This window comes from Pristis pectinata, chromosome 22 (assembly GCF_009764475.1).
Source record: "Pristis pectinata isolate sPriPec2 chromosome 22, sPriPec2.1.pri, whole genome shotgun sequence".
Lineage (NCBI taxonomy): Eukaryota > Metazoa > Chordata > Chondrichthyes > Rhinopristiformes > Pristidae > Pristis > Pristis pectinata.
Window position 1 is genome coordinate 28280932 of NC_067426.1, and position 20518 is coordinate 28301449.

Here is a 20518-nt window from a genome sequence, read left to right on the forward strand (position 1 = left end):
CCTCCTTCTTGTGGGACAAAGAAGTTGTACAAACAGAGACAGCAGAAGCCATCAGAGATTGCCAGTGTAGTTGTCTGTCCTCATCTCCACGCAAGAAGTGGAGTGACCAATAGTGGATAGCCACAGCTGAGGCTGTGACCTTGACAGTGAAGCTGACAATGTTTCAGCTTAATCCTCCTTCCCACATCCCATCTCCTCCTCAGCCCTTACTCTCCTGTGATGTACACCACAACATAACCTTTCTTTCAGATACCAAAGGATGGCAAATAGATGGGGAGCAGGGCAACATCAAGGCAGTCGCTTTCACACTCTCAGCCACCAGCTCAGATGCTCTCAGTGTTCGACATTTAGAGATCAGCGTCAAGGTGGGATTTGCATGTGGTGAGACACTAAATCAGGGAAGGGGGAAGGGCATTGCAGTTGTCAGCTCCCCAGATGCCAAAATCACACACAGGCTCTGCTGCACAGGGCTCAATTTGATTGGTAGTCTACAGTTAAATGCAAATGTTGGATGCAATGAAATTACTGCTGCAATGATAAAGCTTGCCAGAAAGCTTGTGTGCAATGGCAAGGGCCACAGAAGAGTCTATTGGCAATTTGCCACAGGGCTCTGTACACAGCTCATCCATTTCATCATGGTTGCCAGCTCCTTACACACATTTGAGCACCCAATCAACATGCAGTGATTGATGGATGATGTCACACCTCCCTATGCAGCAGCCACATGACATCTGAGTTCTGGAGTGGAAGCTTAGACTGGTGCCAATGAGGGCAATGTGCTGCAATGAAGCTGGGATTGCTACAATCATTGTTATGGATGACAGGGTGAACAGGTCCTCACAGTGATCCAGCAATCTACTGCTCCACGTTACCAAGATTGGTGAGGCCCTATCTGGAGAGAGGCAGTAGCTCTACTGAGTGAAAAATCACACACTCTTCTGGATGGGAGCATCCTTCCTACCATCAATGCCACTCTGACAGTCCTTTTGCAGTTGGTATTCAGTTTGCTGGCTGAGTGGACTGGAACCCATGCTAAGATGGAGCCACCCCAATCTAGGACCTCAGCTACTGGAGGTCATCCTCCAAGGCCATTTGCAATCTCATCCGCTGATGACCAGCGGTCTTCCTGCAGCCTTGCAGGGCTTGTTCTGTGCATGATCAGAAGGTTAGGGAAGGAAAAACAACTTCCAAACCGTAGCCTCTGACCATTCCTTCAGTCATGCTGCATCGCAAGAAGAAAGCTCACTTAATGCACAAATATCGAGGAGCAATGAGTTTGTGCAGAAGCTTTAAAGTCGAAGTTTCATCACTTTGTATAAACCCTTGTAACCCAAATAACCACAGGAAGCACCAAACATTTATAGAATCGTCGCAGTAGCTCACATGAAATTAATCAGAACCTTACCTGTAAATAGTTGATGATGTCCTTAAATAGCATGGTTGAGGGATTTTCAACAGGAAAACAGATGTTCAGTTTTGCAAGGCTACGAGAGGGCAGCAATTAGAATGATTAATCCATTGATTTGTCTGTTTTGCAGGCAAAATTTAACAGCATACCTACTAATGTGATTCACCCTGAAATATGTAAATACACTTTTAATGCCATTTTGGATCACTAAGGGCACTTGCAGAACCAAAATATTGATACTAATCATCCCAGTATTTCTCTGACTTATTATCCAGCTTTCCCTTAACCTCCCTTTACTCTCAGTGTAGGTTAATGCTGGTTGATACCTGACCTATCCTTACCTGATAGTCACTTAGTTATAGATAATTTATCTGGGTTAACTGAGGGGGAATGGAGAGAAAAAAAAGAGGATTTATCTCATTGCACAAGAGGAAGAATAAATACAATTTCTAAGTACTTGAATGCATCCTTTCCTTGGACTCCAAGTCGGTGCATTCCTTATGTTTTCACTACAGTAGAATGCCCCCACCACCCCAGGGGTATGTGGTAATATTAGAATGGGAGTACAAATATTAATGTGAATAGTTTTTTATTCAATGTTTATAATTAAAGTGTATAACAAGAGGGGCAGAAAAATAAATTCCCTCTGAAATGGGGCACAGCATAAAATGGCAGGGAACCTCTGATGTATTCAAAGAGAATCTCAAAGGTTAATTCACACGGCACATTTACAGATTGATTACAAAGTAGACTATTATCAGTACTATGACGGTTACTGGAGCAGAAAATTAACAGCCCTCTATAAGCAGCTTCAAAGGAAAATGGGGAAATTCATTTATTAGTGGGTTGAGCAGTCTCAAAAAGGGTGCAATTCTACTTGTTCTTATCTGGTGCTCAAGAAGTTGTATTTGAACTAAACTACTGACATAAGGATTGTTCAAAATGATTCCATTTCTGATGATGAGACTCTTGAAGAATTGACTGTCAGGGGATTGAGATCCTTCCCCTCAATTTTCTGAAGAGCAGATGCAGCACAGGTGGCAAGTCCTCTCACAGCAACCGGAATCATTTGGGAGACTGTGAGAATGATGTAAGTGAGAGATTTTCCAACTATCAGTGATTGTATAACCTCACAACTCTCTAATGCAGAAAACGTGACCCATGGACAACAATTATGTAAAAACATGTGTTGCTTGTTACAATTGTGCAGTGATTTTTCAAGTGTATTATATATTGTTTCTTGTGTAAACATATACATGCTTCCTGCACATTGTGGATAGAAAGCAATGTTCCTGCTGACAATATATTTTGCATTTATTAAATGTCCCATGCCTTGAAGAAAGGTTGGGCATATGAACAACTTAAGGTTAATAATTCCACCCAACATTTTCAGCCCACTCAGCATGGCTTTATTCCATCCATGCTTACCCACAAACTAACGACAATGTAACCAGCTAAAGAGTGATCATATAAAACCTGATGTGGTGAATCATAGAGTACTACAACACAGAAACAGGCCCTTTGGCCCATCTAGTCCATGCTGACCTGATCCTCTGCCTAGTCCCATCTACCTGCACCCAGACCATATCCCTCCAAACCCCTCCCATCCATGTACCTATCCAAACCACTCTTAAATGTTACAATTGAACCCACATCTACCACTTCCCCTGGAAGCTCGTTCCACACTCGCACCACCCTCTGAGTGAAGAAGTTTCCCCTCAGATTCCTCTTAAATATTTCACCCTTCGCCCTTAACCTATGTCCTCTAGTTCTACTCTCACCCAATCTTAGAGGGAAAAAGCCTGCATGCATTCACCCTGTCTAGTATAGATATTGAGAATTAAGACTCAATCTCTAAACCCCTCATATAGGGGTTATAGAGGTTGAGAATTCCACCCAAATTATGACCAGTACTGCACATCTGTGTTGGAAGCATTGGAGCATGTGTACTTTTTCCAAATATGAACACTAAAAAAAGAGTGCTTGGCATAAATTTAGTTTACATTAAATTTATGCCCTACACCCCATCCAAATTTGCCAAAGGAAACAACAATACTATTTTTAAAAACAAGGAATATCATTAGAATTATTTCTTTCAAATATACACCTGGTTTCATAATATGAAATAAATCATGCCCACGAGTGATGAGATGACAATAAAATGGAAACACATTCAGAGCGATAAAGTGGGGTCTAAATTCTTTGGTGCTCCAAAGTGGGCAACATGAGTAACATGAAGACCAAATTAAATTTATCCTCTGCATCATCAGAATGTATCAGTTTTCTGCTATGAATCTCAAGAACTTTCTGTATTCTGTGTATTTGGTCCCTAATTTAGTGTGATGGATTTGCAATAATAATCCCTCAAATTACCAAAATATCAGCTTTAAGAGAGCCATCAAAATCTTCATAAACATAATTTGAATTTAAAGAGATTGCAATACTCTGCATTGCAATCTAGACTTTATCCAGAAGAAGTTGGAGGTTCCCTCAAATGAATGCCTTGCCCATTGCTCTTAGCTATTGGAAGAGACAGGCAGATTAGTTTCCCAAATCAGATGCCAGTCACAGTGGGATGGGCATAATCACAGCTGCATCAAGGCAATAAATTTGGCACCATCTTTTTCATTGCCCTTCCACCAAAATATAGATAAAAGTGTCTAAATTAATTGCTGGTGAGTATTTTGTTATCAGGGTTCTGATTCCTTGAAAATGGGGGGATGAAAATTAACACTAAACAGCAATTGTGGGAATACCATGGCTCAATGAAAATATGTCTAATTACAGATTATTTACTTCATTTATTTTGGAAATAAATAAACATGATAAATAACACCTCTTGCTCTGAGAAATGTTTTCTAAAGCTTGACACAAATTCAATCAGTTGTGCAAGCAAACAGCCAGTAAATTTCCCCAATCACTATTCTTAATGAGATTCAGTTTGGAAAAGGATGATTCAGACTGACATATTACAGATGACCCCCATATTATTGGGGGAGGGAGGTGCAGGGGGTGTGGGTTGCATTCAGAGAAAACTGTTTGCATTATAATTTTTCATAATGCATGCACAGATGATGCAGCTTTGCATCAAAAAAAATGCAAGTTGAAAAAATTAATTTTGTATTCATTTACAGTTTTTTCACATAACTTCTGTGAGAACAAATTTTATTCCATATGTCAAATTTTTGGAATTCTGTAAGGGTAAATTTCTGTAACCCCAAACAATCGTAACACCCAGGGGGTCACCGGCAATGGGAATATTACGACAAGCTTAAGAATGGTGCATGTAACCGATAACAACGCTCATCTAGAGATCAGTTTGGTCAAAAGTTACGTCCTTTTTGCTCAGTGTTTCATGACACTGGTGTCCTCAACCTATGAAATTCTAATCAGAAGGCTGCCAAATGATGTCCTCATATTGGTTGCAAGTTCTCTGACAAAGTCACTCTGATGAACCCAATTCAGTCAGAAGAGAGAAAAACATGGAGAATGGACGTTTGCAAACTTGTGACATTACTCCTTGAGAACTGATATTATTTTTTTATTCCCAGAATGCTATACAGCTAGTTGGTAATAGTTTGATCGTTCCTCTTGGGTACCACACTTGTCGTGTTTAAATGACCAATGACCTCTGAGGGCAAGACCAATCTGCAATTTGCAGTTGGTGAGACACCCGTTGCTTTAAATCTTTTCTGGTCTGACAGGAATTCAAGTGACTTTTCTTCAGCTGCAGAACCCACAATCATTTGGCCTTTACTTGGTTTTACAGAGGTTGCAGAGATTGAGAAATGTCAGATGACACATCCAGCAGGGAAAAGGGAAATAGGAATATACTGAAATCCAGACCACAAGTTCAGAAAGTTTCATCGGCATAACTAATCATAACACTGGTGAAACTTTATAAGAGAGATAAGGTTTCATACAAACCATGAAGACTGGCAATCAGTTGGGATTGACATTTTAAAGTTCATTCTTGAAGTTGGGGTGTCATTGGCCAGGCCTTGTTGCCTTTAGAAGATTATTGTGGGCATTGATGAATGAATGATTTAGCCACAAAGAGAAATGAAGAATTAGTTACATTGGTGTGAGAGTGGAATCAAATTTAATCCAAATAAGGCAAGGTTGATGTGTTACCTTCCTATTATATTCTTATTTGCAGACATATTTAATCTCTCCCTGCTTCAATCTGAGGTTCCCACCTGTTTTAAGAAGACCACTGTCATCCCAGTACCTAAGAAAGACAAGGTAACATGCCTTAATGACTACCGACTGGTGGCTCTGACATCCACCATCATGAAGTGCTTCGAGAGGCTGGTCACGGCACACATTAACCCCAGCCTCCCAGACAACCTCGACCCACTGCAATTCGCCTACCGCCAAAACAGGTCTACAGTGGATGCCATCTTCCTGGCCCTACACTCATCTCTGGAGCATCTGGACAGTAAAGACACCTACGTTAGACTATTGTTTATTGACTACAGCTCTGCCTTCAATACTATAATTCCAAGCAAACTCATCACCAAACTCCGAGATCTGGAACTGAACACCTCCCTCTGCAATTGGATCCTTGACTATCTGACCAACAGACCACAATCATTGAGGAAGGGCAACAACACCTCCAGCACGATTATTCTCAACACTGGTGCCCCACAAGACTGCATCCTCAGCCCTCTACTCCCTATACACTCATGACTGCCAGATTCTGCTCTAACTCCATCTACAAGTTTGCAGATGATACCACCATAGTGGGCCGTGTCTCAAATAACGATGAGTCGGAGTACAGGAAGGAGATAGAGAGCTTAGTGACATCATGTCATGACAACAACCTTTCCCTCAATGTCAGCAAAACAAAAGAGCTGGTTATTAACCAGGAAAGGGGGCTGTACATATGCTCCTGTCGACACCAATGGTGCTGAGGTGAAGAGGGTTGAGAGCTTCAAGTTCCTAGGAGTGAACATCACCAACAGCCTGTCCTGGTCCAACCACGTAGATACCATGGCCAAGAAAACTCACCAGCACCTCTACTTCCTCAGGAAGCTGAAGAAATTTGGCATGTCCCCTTTGACACTCACCAACTTTTACTGACGAACCATGGAAAGCATCCTATCTGGATGCATCATGGCTTGGTATGGCAACTGCTCTGCCCAGGACTGCAAAAAACTGCAGAGAGTTGTGGACACAGCCCAGCGCGTCACGGAAGCCAGCCTCCCCTCCGTGGACTCTGTCTATACCTCTCGCTGCCTTGGTGAAGCAGCCAGCATAATCAAAGACCCCACCCACCTGGGTCATTCTCTCTTCTCTCCTCTCCCATCAGGCAGAAGATACAGGAGCCTGAGGGCACATACCACCAGACTCAAGGACAGCTTCTGTCCCACTGTGATAAGATCATTGAACGGTTCCCCTATACGATGAGATGTACTCTTGACCTCACAATCTGCCTTATTATGACCTTGCACCTTATTGTCTACCTGCAATGCACTTTTCTGTAGCTGTGACATTTTATTCTGTATTCTGTTATTGTTTTTACTCTGTACTGCCTCAATGCACTCTGTACTACCTCAATGCACTGTGTAATGAATTGATCTGCACAAATGGTATGCAAGACACGTTTTTCCCTGTACCTCGATACAAGTGACAATAATAAACCAATACCAATACTAGAGAACTTGTGGCTTTTCTCAACAATCCAGCTTTCTGGATGCCTTTCCTATTACGTTTTTTTTTACTTTCAGAATTTTTTCTAACATTGAATTCTGGTCTACGCAGTAAGATGTAAACCTACGTTCTCTGGATGGTTAGCCCAGGGTTCTGAAATACTAGTCCAAAACATATTCCACTCATCGTCCATTGACTGGCATGCTGTCCTACCAAATAATGGACAATCCACTATCCTTTTTAATGGACTGTATGACATATGTCACTATTAGGTAATAGGTGATCCATCAATTGTAACTCACAGCTACAGCTGGTCAGGTGAATCATGAACTTCAATCAAAGAACACCAGTGAGACAAGATTGAGAGATGCATGTAAACAACATCCCTCATCTTCAGTGCCATATTAATTCATAGCAAGAGTAATGTTGTGTTACTTTGCAATTGCAAAAGCAACACAAGGTTTCATTCATTTTATAATAAGACCCCTGAGAGTTACATAGATGCTTGTCAGTACTTGAGAATACCACACATTTTTGGGATATTTTTAACTGACAGTCAAAGAGACCTTTTTTACCTCTCAGTTGAGGTCCTCTTGAATTCAAATTTCAAATTCCACTTTATATTTAGTATACTTTAATTATATTTTTTTCTTTTGATTCTTCTCAGTTACCTTATCCTTTTCCCATTCAATGGTTAGTGAAAACAAGGAAATTCCCAACATGAACATGAACCTATAGTCTTCCATTCTGCGGTACAATTTAACGCTCCTATACATGACTTTTTGTGTAAAACTAGTTTCAGGCCACCATGTAAATGTTATCTATATCCATATAATTAAGCTGCATATATTTAGTACATGTACACCTTAAGTATATCAATTGCATCATGCATTAACTACTACTAGTCAAATACCCAGCCTGTGATAAACATCCTAATTTGTTTAAATCTCGTTTGTCTGGATACCAGGAAAAATCTGAATCAGAATCAGGTTTATTATCACTGATGTAGGTCATGAAATTTGTTGTTTTGTGGCAGCAGTACAATGCAAGACAAAGACATAAAAATTACTATAAGTTACAAAAATAAATAAATAGTACAGAAGAGGAATAATGTGGTAGTGTTCATGACCGTTCAGGAAGCTGTTCCTGAAACGTTGAACGTTGGTCTTCGTGCTCCTGTACCTCCTCTCCGATGGTAGTAATGTGAAGAGGGCATGTCCTGGGTGGTGAGGGTCCTTAATGATGGATGCCACCTTCTTGAGGCACCACCTCTTGAAGATGTCCTCAATGGCAGGGAGGGTTGTGCCCGTAATGGAGCTGGCTGAGTCTACAACCCTCTTTCGATCCTGCGCATTGGAGCCTCCATACCAGGTGGTGATGATTTGCTGATTTGCAAATAGTAATCCTCATGAAATCAAACTGGTCCTTCTTTTCCTTGATAATTGCTAATTTATAAACCAAGCAGTGTCTGAAGAAAAGATTACAGAAACAACCACTTTGTTTTCCACAAACCCTGTCCTAGTCAGCTTAAAAACATTTGGAACATAATACACAAAAAAACTGAAAAAAAAAGTGATTTTTTTTTATTTTTCAGGAACTGGTCATTGCTGGCAAGGCCAACATGAATTGCCCATCCTTAATCACCCTTGAGGAGATAGTAGTGAGCCCCCAACTGGAACCGCTGCAGTTGTTATGGTGAAGGTACACGCAACAATATGGAGGGAGTTCCAAGTGATAGAGATTGTGGGTTGGTTGGGTAACCTGGGTGATTAACTGCAGTGTATTTTTGTCAGTGATACACACTACAGCTACTGTGCCCTGTTGGTGAAAGGAATGTATGTTTAGGGTGGTAGATACAGGCCAATCATGTGGCCTGCATTGTCAAGCTTCTTGGGAATTACTTGAGCTGCACTAATCCAGACAAGTACAGATTATTCCATTACACTCCTAATTTGCATCTGGGAGATGGTGGAAAAACTTTGAAGCATCAAGTGGTGAATTATTCGTCACAGAATACCCAGCTTCTGATGTACTCTTGTGGCTGGTCTAGTTGAATTTCCACTCCATGGTGATCCTCAGGATACTTTATGTTGAGGTACTTGGTGGTGACAATACAACTGAATAACAGGGATGGCTGGTGAGACTCTCTCTTGCTAGGGAGGCTCATTGTCTGCTAATTTAGTGATGCAAGTATGACTTGCCTGAATCTTGTCTGGATCTTGCTGCATGCAGGTACGGCTGCAACCATAAACAAATACATCTAACTGTATTATGAAGGAAGATCATTAAGAAGTAGGTAAAGATGGTTGGATTACTGCACTGTGCTGAGGAACCCCTGCAGATGATTGGTCTCCAGTAACGAAGTTAGTCTTGTTCATTAAAATAACTGCAAGAGGGTTCCTACACAAGCTTGCCATTTCCCTGGGTCATTTTAACAGAGGTACCAACAACCATTCATGTGAAACTTCTAAAGAAAACAAGGGGTAAGCCCATTGAGAGAATTTTTTTTTTCAAACAAATGCAGAGGTAAGGAAGAAGATATTTAGACATGATATACATGCACTCTTTGCCCAGTGGATTTTATTTTAACATTCTTTCTCCCATACTACTACTGTATACCTGCACTGTGCTCCATTTTTTGCATCTACTTCATTTTGCCTCCTCACCTAGCATCCACTCCACTTCACTTGATTCTATCACACCCTCAAAATTATCACCCCTTGCCTTCCTCCTCCCATAATCAAATCTAGAAAAAAGAATTTGACCTGTTCTTTTCTTCCCTTAGGGCAAATCTTTGCATCTAACCACAGAAAGCACACACACTTTGAATCTTCCACTTTTTGGTTAAATATATGGAAATCCCTGTTGCTCAAAGTTTAACTAGCCATATTCAGATACGGAAATGAAACCAGGTGTTTCCTCAAGAAAGCAACAAGGAGAGATTACAGGTGTACAGTTAGATGGTAGGAGGATATATTATATATTAAGAAACTGTACTTATTTCAAATCTAATGCATTATAAGAACTCTGAATCAAACAGACCAAACCTGCATCCTACATGAATACAGACCATCATGTGGGCTGTATTGAATGTAAGGAGACCATAATAGAGCAGATCAATTAATCAGGAAAAAAAAATCAACATCTCAACTGCTGCATGCATTATATGCATTTAATGTTCAGTAAAATGTCAGATAATTTCCTCCTTTATGCAATTTTCTTCATGTCAAATCCTCTGTTGATGGAGATTTCAAAATCATCGTATCACAGAGTAATTACAGCACAGAAGGAAACAATTTGGCTATTGTGTCCCTGCCAGCTTTCTACCAAAGCAGCTCACTGGTTCTACCCAATCAGCCTTGCAAATTTTTACTCACCAAATATTTATCCAATTTTTTCATGAGGGCTACAATTGAACCTGCCATCACCAGATCTACAGGTGGTGCCTTCCAGATTCAGCCACATGCTGTGTAAAAGAGTTTTTCCTCATGTCTTAATCCTTTCCTCTTTATTTTCTACCTTCTAGTCCTCAATCTCTCCAGCAAAGGGAACAGCCTCCCACCATCCATTCCTTCCAGACCTCTCATCAATTTATATAATTACATCAAATCTCCTGTCAGTCTTCTTACAAATTTGACTGAGTTTTTTTGAGATGATAAAGGAGCTTGATGAGGGCAAGGCAGTGGACGTTATCTACGTGATCTTCACTAAAGCATTTGATAAGGTCTCTCATGGTAGGTTAATTCAGAAGATAAAGATGCATGAGATCCAGTGTGAATTGCAAGTTTTGATTCAGAACTGGCTTGTTCAGAGAAGACAGAGTAAGGTTGGATGGCTGTTGTTCTGACTGGAGGGCTGTGACCAGTGGTGTTCCACAAGGATTGGCACTGGAACCTCTGTTGTTTGTGATATACATCAATGATCTGGACGAAAATGTGGATGGGTGGATTAGCAAGTTTGCAGATGACACCAAGATTGGTGGAGTTGTGGACAATGTAAAGGACTATCAAAGAATACAGCAGGATATAGATCAGTTACAGATATGGGCAGAGAAATGGCAGAGGAAATTTAGTCTGGACAAGTGTGAGGTGTTGCACCTTGAGAGGTCAAATGAAAGGAGAAAGTATAGTTAATTGTATGCCCCTTAATAGCACTGAAGTACGGAGGGATCTTGGGGTACTAGTTCACTGAAAGTGGCTATGCAAGTGAATAAGGTGGTAAAGAAGGCATGTGGCATGCTTGTCTTCATTATAGGGGTGTTGAATATAAGAGTAAGGAAGTCATGCTGCAGCTATATAAAACTTTAGTCAGACTGCACTTGGAGTATTATGTGTGGTTCGGGTTGCCCCATTATAGGGAGGATTGTGGAAACTGTGGAAAGGGTGCAGAGGAGGTTTACCAGGATGCTGCCTGGATTAGAGAGGATGAGCTACAAGGAGAGGTTGGACAAACTTGGGTTGTTCTCCCTAGAGCGTTGGAGGCCGAGGGAAAACCTGATAGAGGTTTTTAAAACTATGAGAGGCAAAGATATGATAGACAGTCAGAATCTGTTCCCCAGGGTAGAAATATCAAACAACAGAGAATGTGCTTTTAAGGTTAGAGGGGGGAAGTTTAAAGCGGCGATGTGAGGGAGAAGTTCTTTTTTTATGCAGAGAGTGGTAGGTGGCTGTAATGGTTACCAGGGGTCATGGTGGAAGCAGGCAATTTGGTGGAGTTTAAGAGGCTTTGAGATAGTCACAAGAGAATGGAGGGATATGGATGATACACAGGAGGGCATTTAATATAAATTGGCATCAAGATTGGCATAACATCATGGACCAAATGGCCTGTCCAGTGCTGCAGTGATCTATGTTCAATGTTCTTCTCTTCTGTAAACAGTGCCAGCTTGTCTAATGTATCCACTTGACTGTAGTCTCTCAATCCAGATATCATTTTCATAATCTGTTTTGGACCCTCTCTAATGCCCTTACATGTTTCCTATAATTTGGCAACCAGAATTGAACACAATACTCCAGCTAAGGATTATAAAATGTCTTATAAAAGGTTCATCTTATCTGTATACCTGAAGGTAAAGACTTAGATACGGAAGAGGCCGCAGATGCTGGAACCTGGAGCAAAAAAAACAAGCTACTAGAGGAACTCAGCAGGTTGAGCAGCATCTGTTGGGGGGGGGGGGGGGGAAGAAACTGTCTTCAGCTGAAGTCACTACTTTTATACTTTCTCCAGTGACAAAGCCCAAAACTGTATATGCTTTAAGTGCTTTCTAAATATGCCCCACCATTTCTAATAATTAAGGCACACATACTGTATCCCCAAATCCCTCTACATCTGCACACTTTTTAGAACCGTATCCTTTACTCTCTGTCATCTCTCCCAGTTCCTCCTACAAAAACACATCACTTCATATTTCTTTGCACTAAATCTCATCTCTATGCATCTGCCCGTTCCACCAGCCTGTCCATATTCTTCTAGAATCTATCACTTTCCTCCTCAAAGTTTATAATACTGCCAAGTTTACTGTCATCTGCAAATTTATAAATTGTGGCTTGCATTTCCAAGTGTAGGTCATTAATATAGATCAACAAGCAGTCACCCTGGGGAATACCACTCTTCACCTACCTCCAGTCTGAAGTCAACCATTCACCCATTGTCATTTGTTCCTGAGCCAGCTTTGTATCCATGCTGTCAATGCTCCCTTTATGCCATGTCCTTCAACTTTGCTAATAAGCCTGTAATGTGACACCTTATCTAAAGTCCATGTACACCATATCTACTTCATTACCCTCATCAACTCTATTACCTCAATAAAAATTCTATCAAATTGGTTTACCCATAACAACCCCTGCTGGCTTGTTTTCCCTCTGGGTGGCTATTAATCCTGCCCTAGTTCAATGTTTCCAAAAGTTTTCCCACCAATGAGGTTAAAATGACTGGCCTATAACTGCTGAGCTTATCCTTCCTCCCATGTTTGAACATGGGAGTAACATTTGTTGCTCTCCAGTCCTCTGGGCACCACACTCCATGTCTAAAGAGTATTAAAAGTTAGAATGTTTAATCTATTATATTACCAGCAACAAGTACAAATGGAGAACCAACAGTTGTGTTACAAGAAATACCTCTTTACAACACTTTTTAATCCAGTCATCTTGAACCCTTAGATGTTTTCAAACAGGATAATTAGAGGTTACAAAAGAAAATTAAATGCCTGTAAAATTATTTATGCAATATTAAATAATGTACATTTACCTTTGTAACTTGTAATTATTGTTGACATACAATTGCTATTCTAATAGCACTTTTCATTGTTCTGGCATGTAACTAATAAAATATGTACAACTTCTATTATAATACATAACCAGTTAGACTCTGATTACACTTATTACATAACAGTTTTGCAATTTCAGTTATTTATAATATGATTACATTTACGGAAAAATAGATTGTTTTCAGTTTTGTGAATTTCTGTCACAATTCTAATCTGCAACTGTGATGCTGTTTTATCTTTTATAAGAATAAAAACAAGAAAAATCATTTGTTTTTACTCAAAAGGTTGAATTTTAATAGTATCTAAATTTGCCACCTACCAGACTTATGTTGTCACATTAGCTGTTCTAAGCACCAACCCAATTTTCAATGGTAGAACAAAGCAGAGATAATGCTAATCCAGCACTCTTGTTTCTAGTGAAGTCTATACATCATCTCAAGGATGTTGATGTACCCAGGCCTGCATAACTTTGCCTTTCCTCCAACAAGAGTAAAGCCTGCACAAAATCCAAACCAAAAACTGCCATGAGAGAGGGAGAAGTACAAAATAAGTTTGGCAGAGCTGAAAAGGAGAAGATGGAAGATAAGAGGATTCAACTTGATTATCCCCTGTAGGTGGCAAGGCCTATGCAACTTGTCCCCTTCCAGCAGGTTTTTGCATTTGGTGGACGTGCAATTCCTGATTGAAAAAAAATTATTGCGCATTTGATAGAACACATGGATAAAGAGAAGGGGAACTCAAGAAATAATGGAATAAGAAGATATGGAAAAGAAGAATCCAAGATCACCAGAGATCATGGAGACTGGAGGAAACAGTAATACAGCTGCAGAGACAGGAAACACTCCATCTAATTTAGAATCATTCCTGCTGTGGAGAGCATGTTTTTTTTTAGTTTTAATAACTGAAGCAGCACCTATGAAGTCCTACTTAAAAAAAAGTGTTCCTTTTTCCACTAATAAACTGTGTTGGGCAATGTATTTTGTAGTATCAGGCATGCATTTTGATTAAAGGATGTGGCTGTTAATGCGGATAGTTTGCCAAGAGTAATGAATGGACATATAAAACATGAGAACTGCAGCAGATAACTTTGAATGGGCAGGTATTGCGGCACTATAAAGAATGCCCACATCTCAAGTACATGCCCTAATGCTAGTCTCATGGTTGCATTTGTGTTTTGCGACTGCATGGCCCCTAAATGTTCTTAAGTTCTTGTTGCCAGGGCAATTGCACAAATTGGTAATTGGTTTATTATTGTCACAAATACCAAGATACAGTGAAAAGCTTTTGTTTGCATGTCATCCAGACATATCATTCCATACACATGTACATCAAGGTAGTATAAGAAAAAAACAGGATGCAGAATATTGTTTTACAGTTACAGGGAAAGTTGCAGTACAGATAGACAAGTAAGCCATGACAAAGGTAGATTGAGAGATAAGAGTTCACCTTTTAGCATATAAGAGGGCCGTTTAAGAGTCTGATAACAGTGGGATAGAACATAAGAACACAAGAAATAGGAGCAGTAGACCAACTGGCCCATCGAGCCTGCTCCGCCACTCATTAAGATCATGCTGATCTGGCTGTGGACTCAGGTCCATCTACCTGCCTTTTCCCCATAACCCTTAATTCCCCGACTATGCAAAAATCTGTCCAACAGTGTCTTAAATATCATCAATGAGGTAACCTCCAATGCTTCCCTGGGCAGAGAATTCCACAGAGTTACTACTCTCTGGGAAAAGCAAGTCCTCCTCATCTCCATCTTAAATCTACTCCCTGGAATGTTGAGGCTTGGTCCCCTAGTTCTAGTCTCACCTACCAGTGGAAACAACTTTCCTGCCTCTATCTTATCTATCCTTTTCATAATTTTATATGTTTCTATAAGATGCCATCTCACTCTTCTGAATTCCACCAAATACAGTATATTCCCAGGTGACTCAACCTCTCCTCATAGGCTAACTCCCTCATCCCTAGAATCAACCTGGTGAACATCCTCTGCACTATCTCAAAAACCAGTATATCTTTTCTCAAATAAGGAGACCAGAACCGCACACAGTACTCCAGGTGCAGCCTCACTAGTACCCTGTACAGTTGCAGCTAACCTCCTTGCTCTTAAATTCAATCCCTCTAACAACGAAGATCAACATTCCATTTTCTTTCTTGATAACCTGTTGCACCTGCAAACCAACCTTTTGTGATTCATGCACAAGCACTCCCAAGCCCCTCTGCACAATAGCATGCTGCAATCTTTCACCTGTCCTTGAGCCTGGTGGTATGTGTTCTCAAGCTTGTGTATCTTCTGCCCGATGAGAGAGGGGAAAGCAGAGCAGTCCGTGAGCAGCGACCAAGCTTCAAGTGACGGAACCTGAGGCCTCGCTTCAAAATGCCCTGATGACCTACTGACTGAAGGTCCTGGCAAAGGCCTCTTCAACTCTGTGAATGTCTCTAATGATCAAAACTTTTAGAGACAGTTGAAATATTCATTAATAAAATTAAGATTTAAAATTTAAAAATTACCTTTCATTAAAATGCATGAAACCACTGTAAATTCATTAAAACAAATATGAAAAGCAAAATAAAGTAAAAGAAAAAGAAAAAAAATACCACTGAAGCATTTTAGTAAAAGTTGGTGATCCCATTCAATTGAATGTGATGCACTTGATGTAACAGCAGTGGGTGGTGTAAAGCCAAGGGGCCAGATCTGAAGTGCATCTGATCCCTCAGCTCAGAACAATCTGGAATCATGCATGGACAGTGGTATGTCCAGCAGTGGAGAGAAAGAGCATTTGATCTTTGGCAATTACTTGGTTGTGTAATTATGGACATTAAAAGAAAGAAAGGACACCCTTGCATTTGTAAAATGTCTTTCAAGAAAGCAGGATGTTTCAAAGGGGGTTAACAGCCAATGAGGTATTTTAAGTGTCACCACTTTTGTAACATAGGAAATATGGCTGTAAATTTGCATATTGTGCAAATGACCAGTTAATATGTTTCAGCAATGTTGGTTAGGGCAGAGGTTTTCAACCTGTGGTCCGCGGATGGGTTGCCAGGGGGTCCGCGAGCAAGCCAAGAAAAAAAATGGAAAAGCGACCTGTTACAAAAGACGTAGCTTACTTGCTTGCTCCAGTTCTCCACTATTCAGAAAATTGGCCATATCTATTTTATCTATCATAGGTGACAATCTTAGAGACTTAGACAGTGTTCCCTTCTGGTAAGCTGCCACTTAATATTTGATTTGTGTAGTCATAGTAGTCAGTAGTGTTCACTACTCACTACTATTCTGTTGTGCACTGTAGTGTTAGCGAGACTGAGTGACGTTATTGGTGTGCCTTAATAATATTGCTTACTTACTGTGCATTTACGCCACAGTGACATCACTGTTAAACAAAAAGTGCGCAAGCGTGTAACTTTTAGATTAGTTTTGATAAGTTTATCAGTAATAGTAATTAAACTGTCCAGTGTGTATTGCTGAGTATGGAGAAATATCTGAAGAGAAAAGCTGACCAGAAACCAGAAGATTCTGATGACGAAGGGGATAAGAGTGACCGAAAGAGAAAACAACGCAAGTACGATCCAGAATACATTTCATGTGGCTTCATCACAGTGGGGACAAATGCGGACCAACCTCTCTGTGTCGTGTGTTTGTAAACACTGTCCAACAATGCAATGAAACCAGCGAAATTGAAGCGCCATTTAACAACAGTGCATCCAGATATTGCCAGTAAGCCGAAGGAATATTTTGAGCGGCAAAAGGAGCTGTACTTCAAGCAGAAAGGCAAAATGCAGCCTGCGCCACTGTAAATGAGAAGGCTCTTCGCGCATCGTATTTGGTAACATTACGAATAGCACATTCCAGAAAGCCTCACACAATTGGAGAAGAACTTATACTGCCTACAGCAGTAGATATGTGCAAAGTTGTACTGGGAAAAGAATCTAGTCAAAAACTGAAAGCCATTCCACTGTCTGATAACACAGTAAGCAGAAGAATTGGCGATATGGCGGAAGACATACAGAGCCAGCTGACAGCATGTCTTCAGCAGGTCAGATTTGTGATTCAGCTCAATGAAAGTACTGATGTTGCCACTGCTGCGCAGTTGTTGGTTTATATTCGATATTGCTGGGAAGGAGAGGCTTTGGAAGACTTTGTTTTGCAAGCACTCCCAGGGTGTACAACCGGTGAAGAACTTTCACTGCGTGCTTGACACTTTTTTTGTACAATCGGCATTGGCGTGGACACAGTGTATTGGAGTATGCACGGATGGTGCTGCCCCAATGACAGGATGGAAGTCGGGTCTAGTTGCACGAGTGAAAGAAGTAGCTCCACATGTAAGCAACAACCCACTGCATCATTCACTGAGGCTTTAGTTGCAAAGGATATGGATGAAAATCTTGCGGATGTGTTTTCCACGTGCATTAAAATCGTTAACTTTATCAAAGCCAGGCCACTCAATCATAGTTTGTTTGAAAACATATGCCGTGAAATGGAAGCCGAGCATAAGCATTTGTTGCTACATACAGAAGTCTGATGGCTGTCACGAGGCCGCGTTGTGCAGCGTGTATATGAATTGTGAGATGAACTGCTCATTTTTCTAAATGAGCATAAAGGGTCATTGGCACAGTTCTTGACAGATGAGACGTGGGTTGCCAGATTAGTTTATCTTGCAGATATTTTCAACATTTTGAACAGCTTAAATCTATCATTGCAAGGACCTGGCTCAAATGTTCTGAAAACGCATGACAAGATCAATGCCTTCCAGAAAAAACTCCGTATCTGGAAGGGAAGATGCGAGCAAGGCATCTATGATATGTTTCCGTTGCTGGCTGACTTTCTGACAGTGAACGAGACTAAGACAGAGGCCATTGCGAGCACCATTTTGAACCATATTCAACAGTTGTCACATTATTTCCATGAGTATTTCAGCGACGATGACACGAGCATGTTTGATTGGATTCGAAATCCATTTGAATGCATGCTTACTGATTTAACTGGACGTGAACAAGAAGAATTGGCTGAACTGTCATCTGACAGGACTTTGCGCTTGCAGTTCAACTGAATGTCACTGTTGTCGTTCTGGATAGCATGTTCCCAGGAGTATCCACTGCTGTCCGGCAAAGCCGTCAATGTTCTGTTACCATTTGCAACCATTTACTTGTGCGAAATAGCATGTTCTGCGGTCACTGCCATGAAAACCAAATACAGATCAAGACTGAATATTGAGGATGATGTACGCATATGTTTGTCGCACGTACCACCAGGTTTGGACAAACTCTGCAGTGCAAAACAGGCACAACCTTCACATTGAACTGAACACTGAAAGACACCACTGGTAATTATCAGTGATTGAAATAGTCACTATTTCAATAGGGCCTATGTGCAGTAATTTAAGTGTTGGATGCATGAATTATCGATTGATTTTGTGGGCTTTGGGAGTCCACCATCTAACAAGGACATATTCTGGGGGTCCGCAGCATGAAAAAGATTGAAAACCACTGGGTTAGGGGATAAGTACTGGCCAAGAGACATAGGTGTTGAACGTAACAGGGCCATTGCCAAGCAGATGAATGAAATGGCTCTTAATGCTATCACTAATGTATATAATTACAATTGGGCAAAATAAGACATTTTTCTCATTGCCTTTCATTTTCTAGAGTTGAAAATATAGAACATTCTTGGGTTCCTTCAAATTGAGCTCAGTGACCTTTTACATCTCCACTAAAAGGCAGTTGGATCTCGGCTGATTTTCTTATCCAAAAGCTGGTACAACCAACAGTGCAACACTCACACAGTACTAACTACATTTAGAGTCATACAGCACAGAAACAGACCCTTCAGCCCACCATATCCATGCTGACCTTGTTGCCCATCTTCAATAATCTCATTTGCCTGCATAAGGTCTGTATCTTTCTATGCCATTCCTATTTAAGTGTCTGTCTAAATGTCTCTTAAAACCCCTTCCTTTCACTTTAAACCTCTTTTTTTCTAATATGTCTATCATGGTGAGATGATTCTGACGATCTACCCTATCTATGCCTCTTATAATTTTATACATCACTATCAGGTCACCCCTTAGCTCCCTTTGCTCCAGGGAACGAAAGCCTCAAATACATGCATATCCTCTGCACCCTATCCAATGTAACCATGTCCTTCCTATAGTATGGCAACTAGAACTGCACACAGTTCTCCAAGTGTGGTCTAACTGGTATTTTGTAAATTTGCAACATAACATCCCAACTTTTATCTTTTATGCCCTGACCTATGATGGCAAGCATGTCATAAGCCTTCTTCATCGTCTTATTTTTTTTACTTGTCCCTATTCCTGTAATTAATGCTGAAACTATAAACCATTTTATTTATCTTTTCATCCCTCAGTTATCACAAAGTGCACTGTCAGATATACTTATTAGTCTTGCAAGATTATTCATGGGTTTTGCAGATTCATTAAGTGTCACTCATTTTGAGTAATTGTTCATTTTGGGTTATCTCACTCTTACAAGGAAATCAGTCGGTTCAATAAGTTTAAATAGGCTTGAAACCTGTGTCATAGCAATCAAAAACGACAATCAAAGCTTTTTCCAAAAGGTGTCAACTCTGTCAATCCCTGTGCAGGGTCAATAGTTGAGAAGTTGAGCAACAGTAACAGCACACACAGATCTTTACACTCATGTACTGACCTTTTATTTTGTAAAAATACAGACAAAATACAATTCTTTCACTTCCTGAAATAAGAGAAACCAGGTTTATGTTTTGATCCTTTGTCAGAGAGGAAAGCTGCAAGATGAGCAAGTCCTTTTTGAACCAATTAAATGAGGCTAGTTGGGAGTTGGGGGGGGGGGATGTGGAGAAAATGACAAGGATATCTACACTGATGTCTGCTGTAATCCTCCAGTCAGTTCACCAATAATACAATACGCTACTGGCTATTAATGCTTAAACTACTTCCATGTAACCATAAAGCAAAAAACTGCAGGATGTTGTGTACCTGAAATAAAAATAGAAAATACTCATTCAGCAGGTCAGGCAACATTTGTGTACAGAGGAACAGAATTAGCATTGCTGATAGATGACTTTTTAAATCAGAACCATGTAACCAAAGTTCCTAGGAGTGAATATCATCTGTCCTGGTCCAACCACATAGATGCCACAGCCAAGAAAACTCACCAGCACCTCTACTTCCTCAGGAGGCTAAAGAAAT